Consider the following 15743-nt stretch of genomic DNA (forward strand, 5'->3'; position numbering starts at 1 on the left):
GCATGATTTTGGCTCATGGTAAGTCTTGAATTAATTGTTGATGATTGATGATGATTTTAAAAGAAAATGATAAGCTTTTAAAGCATGGAAACCTCCATTCTTAAGGGGAAACTATGGCAAAATTTTTGAAGAAATTAAACACTTAGAAAAATATTTTTAAACAAGTGTTTATAAGTAAATTTTGAATATGGTTTTCATATGAAAGTTTTCCATAATTTTTATTACAAAAAATTACAAACATTGGAGGTTGTTTTTTGATAAATAAAAGTGACTAAGTATATATTTAGGAAAATATATTTAGATGTCACGATTTGTGTGTTACTTGTATATTATGTGTATTAGTTATATTATTTTAGGAACTTGAAAATAATATAACACACCAATATACCAAAATTTGGAATACAAATACTACAAAAATTCGAAGAAAACACATATATGAAGTATACCCAGGTATCCGACAATCGGATAAACGGACTTATGGACTATAAGTAAATATATTCCGGAAATAAATCCGTAACTTAACAAATGTGACGAACGGTATTTTTGAAACCAAGGAAATGGCAAGATATGATTTTTTACAAGTATTACAAAATATATCATATTTTGTCAAATAGAAAATATATTATTTTGGATGGAGAAAAATATATATTTTCTTAAACAAGTTAAAATATATTATTTTGGGGTGAAGACTAGAAAAATATATTTTCTAAGGCTAATCTTAAAAATATATATTATTTTTGAGGTTATATGGAAATATACTTATTTTCGCCAAATAAATTTATAGATATTTTTCTCTAAAAATCCTCTCAGAATATGTATATTTTGAGAATATAAGTGGTTATTTTTAGTTGTCTAAAAATAATGTTCCGGAAAAATAATCACAAATTTAAGTGTGAAGTACTTAATGAATACAAGAAAATACGTATCCTCATACGTATAAATGCATATCGGAATACACCACCAATACTTACCAAAATACACAAGTATGAATAAACACAAATACAAGTATACCTATGCTTGGGAAAAATATGCATGTGTAGAAAATATATAATAAACCAAGTTGAAAATATATTACTTTAACAATATTCCAAATAATTGGATAAATATAATTTAAGTTAAAATATTATTATTATAACTAACATTTATACGCTTTGGAATTATATAAAGTACATCAAAGATGTAACTCAAAATATACCATTGATTCCAAAATAAGTCTTAATAAACAACTAAGACTAATAGTCGTTACATGACCTAAACGTCTATTAAAACATAGTACGTGTGTAGGTAGTGATACGACGCTCTAAGCAAACCCGGTGAAGTTTACGACGCAGGATACGCAAAATTGTGAGTTCATGTCCCCACTTTAAACTTTTACTTGTTTCCTAAACTTGGGGAAATACATGTACTATGGTATGTAGAATACAAAAACTAAGGAATGACACATAGATCATGTGACGTATAGGGTGCCATAAGCACCATTAATCAATTACATACCTAGACCGCAAAACAAAAGGTTAGATCTAATGGGTTTCAGGCAGCCACACTCTTGGCCACACTTTTACGAAGAGTGCTTTTGTGTCTCTAGTCGTGAATCGACAAGTAAAAATGCCTATGGTTTGGATGCTTCCTATGTCGTTACATATGTTAGTGGCCTCACGAACCATTAGCGATCTCGTATTCCTTACAATTACAGAAATACTTGTTCAGTACAATTACATATCATGTTTTCTATAATGAATGCTTAAATGTTTTACACAAAAAATGCATGAATTCACACCAACATTATGTTGACGATTTTCCAAAACTTACATGTATTTCAGGTAACTAAAGTGGATGTACGTGTTGTCTCACTCTTGCTCTAGAATGTCGCTTATGTTTTTAGTCATGTTGTGTCAAGGCTCCTATGCCTATTTTATGGGATTTGGTTGGTATATCCCATCCCGTATGGTGATATAAGGATCAAAACCTTGATGTTGATCTTTGAAATAAGTTGTAAACCTTTCAGACAATTATCTATGTTGTGATGTAAGCACTAAACTTAACTTATGTTTTGAATATGTAATGTCAATGGAATCTTGGAGTTATTTTATGATCATGTAGTATGTTTACCATTCGTATGCAATGAGAACCTTTCAGGATCACACCTCGTGCTTCCACCTTAGAAAGGGGTGTGACAGATTGGTATCAGAGCTGCAATTGTAGTGAACCAGGATTCCTTCTCGAGTCTAGACTACAATCTTTAGGATACTCCCACGAAAATAATTTTTCAAAACTTTTCATTGCATAAAACTTTCCGTGACATCCACTACCCGAAACTATTTTCAAAGAGTCAAGTAAGGACACTACGAGACTTAGGGTGCACTGGGGAAGCACTTGACTTTAACTAGGAATTACTTACAACAATGTGTATAATTATTTGTATATTAATTAAGCAATAACTAATATATACATATACCATGAATAAAATATTACAGGTACCCATGTCTTCGTCTGAAAGCAGCAGCCTATCTGAAGAACGTGACCCGATGACGGATTTCACCGACGACGAGATTGCTTCACCTCCGGAGATTTTCACGTCTGACTTCGAGACTGACCCTGAGATGATAACCGATGATGATGATCTCGACGATGTCTTAGCTTTTCCTTTACCCCTCCATGGCCAGCTGATCATCAGATATCCTGATGGTGAGCATCTCGTTGAGCCTATTCCCATTCATGCTATTTCTTTTGCCGCCATTCCTGATGAGGACTGGCCTTTCATTGATGACCTGGATTATAGTGTGGCCTCTCCTATTATGTTCGTTATCGATATTCCTTCCGATTCTGACCTTGAGTCTGATGCCGATTCATTCGATTCAGTGATATCTTCGGCCCTTTTTGCTACTGGGCTGGGAGTTTACCCGACTGGTGATGATGATGACGCTATGTCTGTTGCACCATCTTCTCCTATTCATGTCTCCACACCTCCCCACACTCCTACTCAGATTAGCACCCTCATCCGTCAAATTCATGAGCTCAAGGATGAAGTGACCCATCTTCATAGTTTGATCTTCCCTACACCTCCACCCTCTCACCCAGCCCATTAGATTTTCTTTGCAGGTACCTTAATGGAGTAGTGTTTTGGGTGTGAAGACTGCAACCGAGCTTGGGTACAACATGAAGACAAGAACCGCCAATGTGAAGAAAGATATTTTGCCTTTTATATGTATTAAACTTGTACTATGGGGTGATGTAACCCTTATGCATTTTGTTTTCTTCGCAAACAATGACACTGTTGATGCATAATGTCTATCGCCTACGTCATCAGTCAATGTCGTGTCATAAATATGTAATAGTTTGAAAAAGTTAAGTTTTATATGTATTTGTCCAGTGCGTACGACCTGGGAAGGTCAGATCGTACGAAGTGGAGCATGTCAGTTCGTGCGATGTGATAGTGTTATCTCGTGCGAACTAGGAGGCCTATATATAGGTCAGTTGAGTTTTTCATTTGTAACATTCCAGAGAATCTTGCCACGAAGTGCTGATGAATTCTCTCCTTACGAAAACGTTTATAATCAATGAAAAACGTGTTTAAAGTGACTTTCTACTCTTCTACTCCTATTCTAACACTGGTTGACAGTTTCTAGTCTGTTTTCGCCTTTCTAGAAACTCAGATTTGACTCAGATTGACTCGTATTGGTCGATTCATCGATCCTACAAGTGGTATCAGAGCTCAGGATGAGTCAAATCTGTTAATATCAGTGTTTTGAATGGTTTAGAACTCTATTCTTCTACTCTTTCTTGGATTTTTAGACGAATTCACGGACAAAATGGACTGAATTTTGGATATTATGTGTAAAACATCATTTTAATCAATCATACAAAGTTACAGACCATAAATCGAACTAAAACTGATCAAAAAGTGTCAAAAATGTCAGATCGTGTGAATTTGTGTCAAATCGTTTGAAATTTGTGTCTAGTTCACACGAATTGGACCAAATCGTTTAAAAATCTTGTTCAGCTCGCACGAATTGGACCAGATCATGTGAAGTTGTTCAGATCGCACGAGCTGAGGTGTCCACCTCGCACGAACTGAATTTTTTTTTACTAATATTTGTCACTTCGCACGAATTGGTTGTCCAGGTCGTTTGAAACATATCAGGTTGTTTAAAGCTGTTCAGTTCGTTTGAAACTACTTCATTTGAAAGTCCAGAAAGTGTGAAAGTCCAGGTCGCTTGAAAGTCTAAGTTTTCAAAACTTAAAAAAATTTTCGAAACATTTTTCAAAGTATAAAAATGGATAATCAAGAGTTTTACAATGCGTTTTTCGAAGGAGGTATGACTATTCAAACTCTAGCAAGTATAGCCCAGAATGTGAACATGGAGAACGAGCTAGGAACCATGCAAAAACCACCGAAACTGCTCAACATTGAAGATTATTCGGGGTGGCAGGATAGATTTCACACGATCTGGTGTTTAATTCGTGCGAGCTGGTCAAACTTTTTGAAAATTTGATCAATTTGATCGTAATATTCTTTGGTCATGTCTGGGTTACCAATTCGTCCGGCTACTAGACTCTCGTAAGACTCAAGTATAGAATCTAGTAGTCCTAGATGCTGCTTTGCGACTGTCTCAGTAAAATGTTGACCGTTTTTGATGTTAACAGCGACATTGCACAGTATTCCATGACTATAACTCTGATTGTTCGAACCTGAAGAACTTTGAGAAGAAACTTGTTCTTGAACATTCTGAACATTAGGATTCGGTTCGTAATTTGAAAACGGTGAAATGTTGTTGTTGGACATGCTTTGAGGTACTCCCGATGAAGAATCTGCACGGAATGCCGTTTGAATCTTTGGACTTGGAGCAGATGTGGCAGATGAACTTCCTTTGTAGTAAAGCTGAACATCTTGCTATACGTTTGCAGATTTCATTTTACTCATTTTCCGCATTTCAAGCTCCTAAGCTTCAATTCTCTCAATAAACATACTCAAATTGAAACCCATGTATTCCAAGTTGTTCTTTAAAACCAATAAGAACGTACAGCACACTTCTTGTGGTAGTGCGTCAGCCAACTTACCAACCAACTATTCGTCTGTTTTATCTATATTCAAATGCTTCATCTCCACTACCAAGTGACAGTACCTCTCAATAAACTCTTTCATTGATTCTCCACTGATAGCATTAAATATGTCGAATTCTTTTTTCACTAGTGCCTTTTTGCTTTTGATCATTATAGCACTTCCAATAAATTCGATTTTAAGAGCATTCCAAATAGATTGCGCGTCATTCTGATGCTGTAACAGTACCAAAATGTCTTCCTTAATTGCCTGTTGCAATATACTGACCATCTTCTTTTCGGCTTTAAAACTTTCTGCTTCAGCTGGAGTTAACGTGTTAAGTGTTTTCGGAAGACCATTTTCATTCGTAGGAACTACGTATTTCGTTTCAACTTTCAGCCAACATTCGAGGTGATTCGCCTGAACCCACCTACAAAATCTATCCTGCCACCCCGAATAATCTTCAATGTTGAGCAGTTTCGGTGGTTTTTGCATGGTTCCTAGCTCGTTCTCCATGTTCACATTCTGGGCTATACTTGCTGGAGTTTGAACAGGCATACCTCCTCCGAAAAACAGTGTCGTAGAATGAAAAAATCGTAGGTTGATCGAAACGGCTCGTACCATGTTAGCAGATTCGAAATTAGCGATATATTTTTGTAGTGAAGCGGTCGCTACGGCTTGTTACACGCTCAATTAGGTTCTTACGGTGAAAAAGTTCAAGAAAACTTGTTTTGAACTGCTACATCTTTACAAACCAAATCTGAAATTTTTAGAACCATTTGGATCACCATGTACATTCATTGATCCAGACGGTAAATTTGGTGCGAAAGCTAATGAAGGTTTTTTTGTAGGTTACTCTAGTCCATTGAAGAGAGTTTTTGTTCTGAGTTTGGGAAAGATCATACAAGTTCAACACGTTGACTGTCAAAGGTTTACTGCTCTGGAACAACTTCCCGGAAACAGGTTGCTATTTGAGTACGATAATCTATGGGAGTCATTCCATTTACCGACATAGCCGAGTGAGGAGGAACTGGCATTCTTATACCAACAACAGCAGTCTCTTTCACAAGAAAAAGTGCCGAGACTGTTGGTAGTTTCCTCGCCCACCGTGGGTTTAAATGAGCTTGAGGCTGGTCCGGGTGGAACTGCACACGAACCCCCAGAAGAAACAGCTCCAATATTTGACCAATCTGATGACTCAGAATCGGAAACCGATCCGATTTATGACGAGGAACCAAATATTGCTACTTTAAATGCTGATGATCACACGGGTGATCAGAATATAACAAATTTGCAATCGGAAGTGAGCGTACCAGATACAGTCATGCCAAGGACGTTATCTTACCATCCCTCAGAGCAAATTATTGGTGACCTTCAAAGCGGAGTGAAAACCCGTGAACAGATAAACAAAGGACTTACATGTTTTTATGTTTCTGTAGCACCTTTACAAGTAGACTTCTCATTAAAATGTTTTATCTCGCAGGTAGAGCCGAAAACATACAAAGAAGCATTAACCGAAGAGAGTTGGGTAAATGCAATGCAAGAGGAGTTACAACAATTTGAAAAGCTTGGAGTGTGGAGGTTGGTTGATCTCCCGGAAGATCAGAAGTTGATCAAGACTAAGTGGGTCTTCAAATGTAAATGAGATGATAGAGGGGTTATTGTAAGAAACAAAGCACGTTTGGTAGTATAAGGATTTTGTCAGCAAGAAAGGATTGACTTTACTGAAGTGTATGCTCCCGTTGCTCGACTTGAGGCAATCAGAATCTTCTTGGCGTTTGTGTCATAGAAGGGATTCAAGGTCTACCAACTGGATGTCAAATCTGCATTTCTCTATAGAAAGATTAAAAAAGAAGTGTAAGTAGGACAACCACCAGGGTTTACTGATCCTGTACACAAAAACAAGGTGTATCTACTCGACAAGGCGTTGTATGGACTACAGCAGGCCCTGAGAGCCTGGTACGAGATGCTTTCGCAGCATCTGCTGACCAACGGGTTCACCAGAGGGACTGTCGATAGTACCCTGTTCACAAAAGAGGTTGCAGGACATCTACTCGTCGTGCAGATTTATGTTGACGATATAATTTTCGGATCAACAAATGAAGAATTGTGTAAAGTGTTTGAGAAGGTCATGAAAAAGAAGTTTGAAATGAGTTTAATGAGGGAGACGAATGTGACAACTCGAGTTTCCAAGATTCCACTTTCGTATTTAATGCACGTTCACTGTTTGTTTAGTTGTTTACTTGCACAATTGGTTTGCTTTGTAACTGTATATGTTTTGGATTCGATAAAGTGTATTGTAATTGTGCATGGTTATGTGTTACTTGTGAAAGATTTGACAAATACTTGAATGTGGTGATGAAACTGTAAATTGTATATCTTGTGCATGTAATATGTGATAAATAATTCTTAAGGGTGCTTAGTGCTAATAGTGAAATTCTAATCATTCTTAACCCTAATCCCTTTCACTAATCATCACCCAAGAATCAAAACACGTACTTTCACATTCTCTAATCCTCTCTACAATCATCTTCATCATTGGCACAAGCTCTTCATCACTCTTGATTTCCTCTCTTTGTCTAGAATCAATCCAAGGTAATTGTTTAATCATTGTTTGTTGTTAATCGTTGATTGATTGATTCATGCTAAAACCCTAGTTCTTCATATGATATTCTGTGCTTATTGATTTATTCTGATTATTGAGAAATGAATAGGATTGTTGTGTAATCATTTGCCTGATGATTAAGATGCATGATATGTTAGCACTACTGATGGTTAATTGGATTTCTGCATATATGAAATTAGGGTTTTGATCGTAGTTTGTGAAAACGTAACTGTTCCATTGATTCTGTGAATTGGCTTTGGAAATCACGTATGTTGAAACTCGTAGTTAACAGTCAGAGTTTTGTGAAGTCACAAAAGTCTGAGCTTTTGATTATCATGTTTGTTTGTCTGACTTTCTTGCTTAAAAGTCTGAACTTCTTAACAACATGCATAGGTCCGAATTTTATACCAAGGAAACAAGGTGTCCGAGTTTGTGTGTTAATCTTTGTCTGAGTTTTGTAAACTACATGTTGGTCCGACTTTTATACTAGGGAAAGATATGTCAGAGTTTTACAAGACTTGTCCGAATTTTTAAGTAGGGAAGGCCCCCCTCTTGTCCGCGTTTTGTATATATATCACATGGAGTCCGAGTTTTTCATTGTGCATGGGGGTCCGAACTTGTAGAGGCCATGGGTCCAAATTTCATTGATGTAATAGGTGTGTCTGAGTTTCTATGGACAATGCCTTGTCCGACTTTTGATACACATCACATATGTCCGAGTTTTAGCTTGCATGATCATGTCCGACTTTGTGAGGTGTTATATGGTCCGACCTTTGAGATGATCTTCTCCGACTTTGTGTTATGTATATATGTTTGTCCGAGTTTTAGGCCATAGTGTTTTCGGCACATGTAGTTGTTAACCTGTTAAGTTATTAACTTCAGTAAACTCGGTTAGTGTATAAATTCTGTTAGTTGCTAATTCAGTTAATCATGCTAACCATGATAAACTATGTAACTCAGTAAAGTGGGTAACCCTAATGGTCGTTAACTCCTGTTAGTTTACTTGGTTCTGTCAAGCATGCTAATGAATAACAATGTTATAGCAAACTGTGAAAGACACGTGTGTGAAGCATGAATGTTATGAATATGACTACCTGTTTATGTGGTGCATGATGTTAACTGCCAAGCATTATGTGATATAGACTTGCATGCGAACCTTTATGATCTTGAACTGATTGTGTATACATGCACACTATAGGACTTGACTGATTACTTGTGAACACATAACTTAGCATACCGAGCAAACCAAGGTGAGTTCACACAGCCAAGGCATGGGGTTCCCAGGGTGGGAATGGGTTTGGATTATTTACTTGTATTTACCTAGCTTATGGAACTTAGTTATATGGTCCTCGGGTGAGGAAGGGTTATTGATAAGATACGACTAGACTAGTGATACTTATAGAACTGATCTTCGCACACACGCCGGGGTTGGCCGCGATAATATGACTAATCTTCGCACACATGCCTAGGAAGGCCGCGAACTATACACTAAACTTCGCACACATGCCGGGTGGCCGCGATACAAATATACCTAGTCTAGAATACTTGGGAACTTTCCCTAATCTTCGCATACATGCCTAGAGGGCCGCGATACGAACTAATACGACACATGACTTAATGAACGAACACAAGACTTATTATACTATTACAACTACTGAACTATTAACTGTGAACTCGCTCAACTAGTTGTTGACTCTCTGCTGCATGCCTTGCAGGACCTTAGGTACATTTGGGAGCTTGAACAGGGAGGAGCAGGTCGTTGTGGGACATGGATCGAGGATGACATGTTAAACGTTTAAACATTTGAACTTATGATTTACTTTGGGTTTACATACTTATGCTTCCGCTACTTAAATTATGTTTTTATTGAACACCAGTTATATTGTGATGGGTTGTAATGATTACTTTTAATATTTAAATGCTATGTTCAATATGATTGGTGGCTTGATCCTGGTCATGTCCCGCCTCCAAGCGGTGGTACTCCGCGTGTGGATTTTTGGGGGTGTGACAACGAAGTTCTTCCTAGGGCTTCAAGTTGAACAACTACCCGATGGAATCTTCATACACCAGACCAAATATGTGAATGATGTGTTGGACAAATTCAATATGACCGAATCATCTCCCACATCAACCCCCTGGCTACAAATCATGGCATCTGTTTGGATGAAGGTGGTGATAAAGTGGATGAAACGCAATATCGGTCTATTATAGGATCGCTAATGTATCTGACAGCATCACGACCGGACATCATGTATCCAACTTGCCTCTGCGCCCGGTATCAGTCAAGTCCGAGACAATCACACATGGTGATAGTGAAGCGAATCTTATGGTATCTCAAAGGTTGCCCAAGCACCGGCTTGTGGTATCCTTGATCCGGTGACTTTTCTCTAACTGGAAATTCTGACTCTAACTTCGGGTGCTGTAAGTTAAATGCAAAGTCCACAACTGCTGGTTGTCAGTTCTTCGGAACTCGGCTAATCACCTAGCAGTGTAAGAAACAAACCACAGTCGCTCTCTCGACTTGTGAGGCTGAATACGTTTCGGCTTCCAGCTATTGTTCTCAGATCCTCTGGATCCAATAGCAAATGAGGGACTATGGTTTGCAATTCTTAGACACACCAATTTATGTGGACAACGAGGCAACTATTAATATCACTAAAAATCCGGTGCAACACTCTAAAACAAAACATATTGAGATTCGAAAACATTTTATTCGTGATTGTTACGAGAAAAAAATTTATTCGAATTGATTATATACACACAGAAGATCAGAGAGCTGATTTTTACACAAAACCCTTGGATAAAACAAGATTTAATTATCTTTTGAAATTGAACGGGTTAAAGAATTTGTTTTCTGGGAGGGTGGTAGAGTGTGTGGCCGACGAGGACGGCAATCAGAAGTGATCTGCGTCTTGCTGTCATGTTTCTGTACAGGTTTCTTTACTGTTTTCGATAAAACCATAAACACAAAAATATGTTTTTGATTTTAGGGGGAGAAAGTTTATAGAAAATACAAAAACATGATAAAATTTCATAAATACAAAAACATCGAAAAAGACAAAATGAGTTTTGTTGTGAAAAAGAGGAAATGATAGTACATCAGTGGACTATCACAACATGCTAAAGAAATAGAAAGTCAAAATGATTTTAAACGAGTCTCACTGATGATGTGCCAACAGACTTCACACGACTAGTAGATTGAATTTGAGATATAAACCTAAATATCAATACTTGCTTATCTCGTGGGGAACATCTCTCGGATATATGGGTAACCCCCGAAATCTTGTTTGAGAGATTGCCTGATTCTGAGATACTAGGTCTTTATACTGTTTGATATCTGGGGTATTATACCTGGTTTTCTGATATTGCGGAAGCAATGGCCTAGACCTAGTATAATACTTTATGCGCTTTGAAAGCTCACCCTCTGCATAAAAATTGATAAAATATCGAAAGATACGAATCAATTGCAGTTGAAGAAAGGATTCCCTAAAGGGAACACACCTAAAGTCGAGCCTTCATCTCTTTGACTGAACGGTAGTTCATACCTTAGCTCTCAAGGTCTCGCACTAACCCGAATACAGATATCAGATTGGTAAACTCACCTGTAAGACTAAATCTAGGGAATTTTGATACAGGAGTATATTCTGAGGTGGGACACGCGAATAAGCTAAGTCTTTAAAACACTAATCCGTATCTCGAATCAATTGAAACTTGTGTAGAAGTTTAAGTGGACAACAATACTGACAATCAGAAGTGAATTTGTTTAAGATTTAAAGTTAAATCAATATCAACGGTGTTAGTGATCAGTCTCAAAAACTGATATGATCCTCTTACACAAACTCACAAAAAGATCTCTGTAAATATGTTTGTACAGTTTCCTGTCTCTTAAAATCCAAAAATATTTCCTGTTTGTTTAGCAAAATGTTGTAAAATCCAAAAAGATTTGATTTTTCATCTTATTTTCGACAACAGATGTTGGGGATCTGATGATCAAAGTCTCACAGTGCTAAACAAGTTGGATCATTTGGGTTGGTTAAGAAAAGTTAGAGAAAATTGTTGGTAATTGCTCAAAATGTTTAAAAGTTCATTAATTTGAACATAATTTGTTTCAAAATGTCAGCGAGGTCAGAATTTGGTCAGCCAAGGTCATTAACTTGGACTGGCAGGCTAAACTGTTGACCAGGGTCATTAATTTGGACTTGGTTAACTGAGTGTGTTGATAAAAAAGTTAAAAGGTTAAAAAATAAAAAATAAAAACTTTTTTTGAAAAAATCAAAGTTCACACGAGGTGACCAACTCGCACGAACTGGCCAGAGTGTTTTATCTTGGCCAGACCGTTCCAAAAATTGCCAACTCGTGCGAGCTGGCCACACCGCCTCAATATTCAATTCACACGAACTGGCTCCCTCTATATAAAGGGGAGACCAGATCGTGTGAGCAACATTTCAGTCTCCACTCCGCACCAAACACACACCCTTCAAAGCGATTCGAGTGATCTGAGAAATCTGAGCGTTTTCTTTTATTTCAAGCCGTAATCTTGAGAACTGTTGTTCGGAATCATCATATAAGTTGGTTTACACAACTTATATCATGGGAAAGGTATTGATTGATGTTTAATTGAACCAGATCTAACGAAATTGCATGAACTCAAATGAACTGAATCTTCGAACTTAGATCTAGACTTATTTTGAGGACTAAATTGAATAAAAAACACATCAATATACTCAGAATTCACTGTAGAACAGATCTAGGGTTTCAATTTCATGAGAAAAACAAGATTTGATAACCTGCAAAAATCACTGTTCATAGATGTGTTTTCAAACAAAGTAACAAGTCAGATCGCACGAGAGGGTTACAAGTTGTGAATGTTCCAGATCGCACGAGATGACTAAATCGTTTGAATATTTCAGTCCGTTTGAAATTGTTCAACTCGCACGAGATGACCACATCGTTTGATGTTCCAGATCGTTTGAGAATTACCCAAATTGTTTGGGATCACATCGTTTGAAATAGTTCAGTTCGTTTGAATTGACCACATCGTTTGAGTTGATCAGACAGCATGAACAGGCCACTTCGCATATGGCCAGATCGTATGAATGATATGTTTGTCTTAAAATTTGTGCAAAAAGTTTAACTTGTTTGTTTTGTTTGTGTTTTAGGCATCGAACGTGGAATTTGAACCGTCGCACAACATTTGTTGTGTCTATGATGAAACTCTATCAAAGATGACTGTGTTTAAGGAGATTTTGCCATTCATGAAGCGCTTACCAATTCAAAAGGCTTTAACGGATCAGCACAAAGTTTTCAAGTCTCATGTTGCTCATTTCTGGAAGAATGCTAAGTATGATGAAGCGAATGATGTGATAAATTAAGTGTTAGCATTCATGGTGAAGATAAAGAAATCATTATTACAGAACAGCTTATACGAGAAGTGTTAGAGTTTCCAGATGATGATAATTCGCCAACAGGGTTTCCGGAAAGAATGGTCAAAGGTTGTATGCTGAGAATGGGTTATAACGGTCCATTGAATAAAGCAAACTATGAAAGCCTGTTTCATGAAGCCATACAAATTCTTTATTCATTCAGTGATTCACGCGCTAAGTCACAGAAAAGGTGGATACGACGTCATGAAAGTGTGACACCTGTGTCACCGCGACCATCAAACAAATACCAAGCCGATGAAATATTGTATTTCATACTTGGGATCTTGTATAAATATGTGTATGTTTTGCACATATCAATTATTGTTCAATTTCAAACTTTACATTGCTTTCTAGAGCATTATACGCAAACTGGTGCGTAAACGTACTCAGTTTAATGCGACAAATACTCCGGAACATCAACATGTACTCAACATACCTTAAATAACCTTTACATAACTTAGAAATAAGTTTTGAAGGCTTTGGTATAGCAAAAACAAGTTAATTCGCTTACAGGGACTAAACTTGACAAACTGCGAAAGTATGTCAATTTGAACTGTAACGAACATTCCGGAACATGTCCATAAGTTAAACATACCCTAAATATCCTTTACATAGCTTAGAAATAGGCTTTGAGGTGTTTGGTATGCTAAAACAAACTTTTGGATCATTCAGGGACTAAAAGTGTCAAAAAGTGCACAAGTTTGCACTTTCACGCATAACTTACGTTCTGAATACATCCGGACATCCAAAAATTTATGTAAGCATCCTTATATTATGCCTTAGTGTTTGGCATGAGAAAAATCCATTCGTCGCGTCATTTGGATCGTTTTTCGCGCTTATGCGCATTCCGTCGTAATTAAGCGAACATCGCGTTCGTACGACCAAACGAACCAACATCCGGAACATTTTTCAGCATGTTTCATGTCCACAATGCTTAGGCATCATTTTAGGGCCTTAAAGTTGGCTTTACGGGCCTTAGAAGTGTCAGAAATGGCTTAAATACGCAACAGGGACCAAAACTGCCATTTTTGAAAGTATGTGCAGATCAGAAGCTTCAGGCGGCCCTGGTGAGTTTTGCCTAAATGTTGATGCGGGGCGCGAGGGACTGTCAGACAGATTCAATGTATGCATTTAATGCAGTTGGCCTTTCGTTCGATCAAGGGGCGATGCCCTTTCACCCAATCAAGAGCCAAGGGGCATTTTCTGACTTACCACAACATTTCGACAAGTGTACGCACGAGATCGCGGCACGATATTCGATAAACGATCCTAACGGTTCCACTTTTTCTATAAATACCCCCCCCTTTGATGCAAAACCCACACAATCTGATCAAAAAGCTCTAAGTTGGAACCATTGTTTCATACCTGAGCTATTTTGATCTAGATTAGCTTTCGGGGACCCTCCGTAAGTCTTCTTTCGTTCTTTTATTCGCTTTTCGAGTCCGAAAGTCAACGTTTTGTTGACTTTCTGCATTGACCAGCTTATGGTCGATGCGAAGTTCATGGAACTTCATAACGTGAGCGTGATCACGATGGTTATAGTCCGTAGTGACTATACCTACTGATCACCACGTTATCTAGGCTCAGTGACGAGTCGTAGTTTCGGCCAAAATGCGCATTCTTGCGTATTTTGTAACCAAACTACTCGTGAGCATCAAAGCCGTTTGTTTTGATGCCAAACCTGTTTTCTAAACTTAGTTAAGCATGTTCTAACATGCTTAGCTCGTCACTTTTAGTTTAGTGCTTATATAGGGTCGTAAGGTAAGCGATCTAAACCATCGCTTATACTTTCAAACCCGACCCATTTGGTCGATCATTAGGATCCGACCAAACACATTAGGTGACCATAGCTATAACCTTCCGAGGTTATACCTTGTAGTCACGATGTTAGGCGTTCCGAACGCGTTCTACGTGAACGACGCGTTAGGGTAGCATAAGCTACCTAAACGGGTCGTGACGGACCGTAAGCACTTAGGTTAAGTTTCATTTTAGTATGTAGGCTTTGTTAAACCATATTACACGAGTCTCCATACTCGTTTGGTTTACGAACCCGCGTACTATCCGATCCTTCCGATTTGGTCCGGTATATTAACATAGCTACCTATTAGGTGCCGTTTGATATCCCGTGATCTTTAGCATTATCTGGTTATTATACAAGAACTTCAAAGCAATCTCAGGTGAGTACATTGAACCCCTCTTTTACTGTTTTCCAAACTGTTTTGGGGTGAAACACATGTGCCTACTTGCTACTTTCATGCTTTCCGGTTTTCACATCATATACTGCTATGTTCGAGAGTACATATATAGTACATGATTTCATTGTGTTTATGCTATGTATGCCCATTATGTGCATACGTAGTACATTGTTTCACACTGCATATCTGTTGCATATGCTCATCTAGCATATGAACACAGTATACTATATTTTGAACCGTTGTACCCTACAATACATTTCATGCTACGTACGCCCATTGTGTGCATACATAGTACATTGTTTGACATTGCATTTCTGTTGCATATGCTCATCCAGCATATGAACACATTACCCTACATTTTGAAGCGTTGTAACCATTTGACTATGTGAACCGTCTTACCCCTTTTGATTTCATGAACCGTCTGTAACCATTGAACCGTGTAAACCAGTTGTATCCGTTGACATGAATTACATTTGACAATA

The sequence above is a fragment of the Helianthus annuus genome, chromosome 6, assembly GCF_002127325.2.
Source record: "Helianthus annuus cultivar XRQ/B chromosome 6, HanXRQr2.0-SUNRISE, whole genome shotgun sequence".
NCBI lineage: Eukaryota > Viridiplantae > Streptophyta > Magnoliopsida > Asterales > Asteraceae > Helianthus > Helianthus annuus.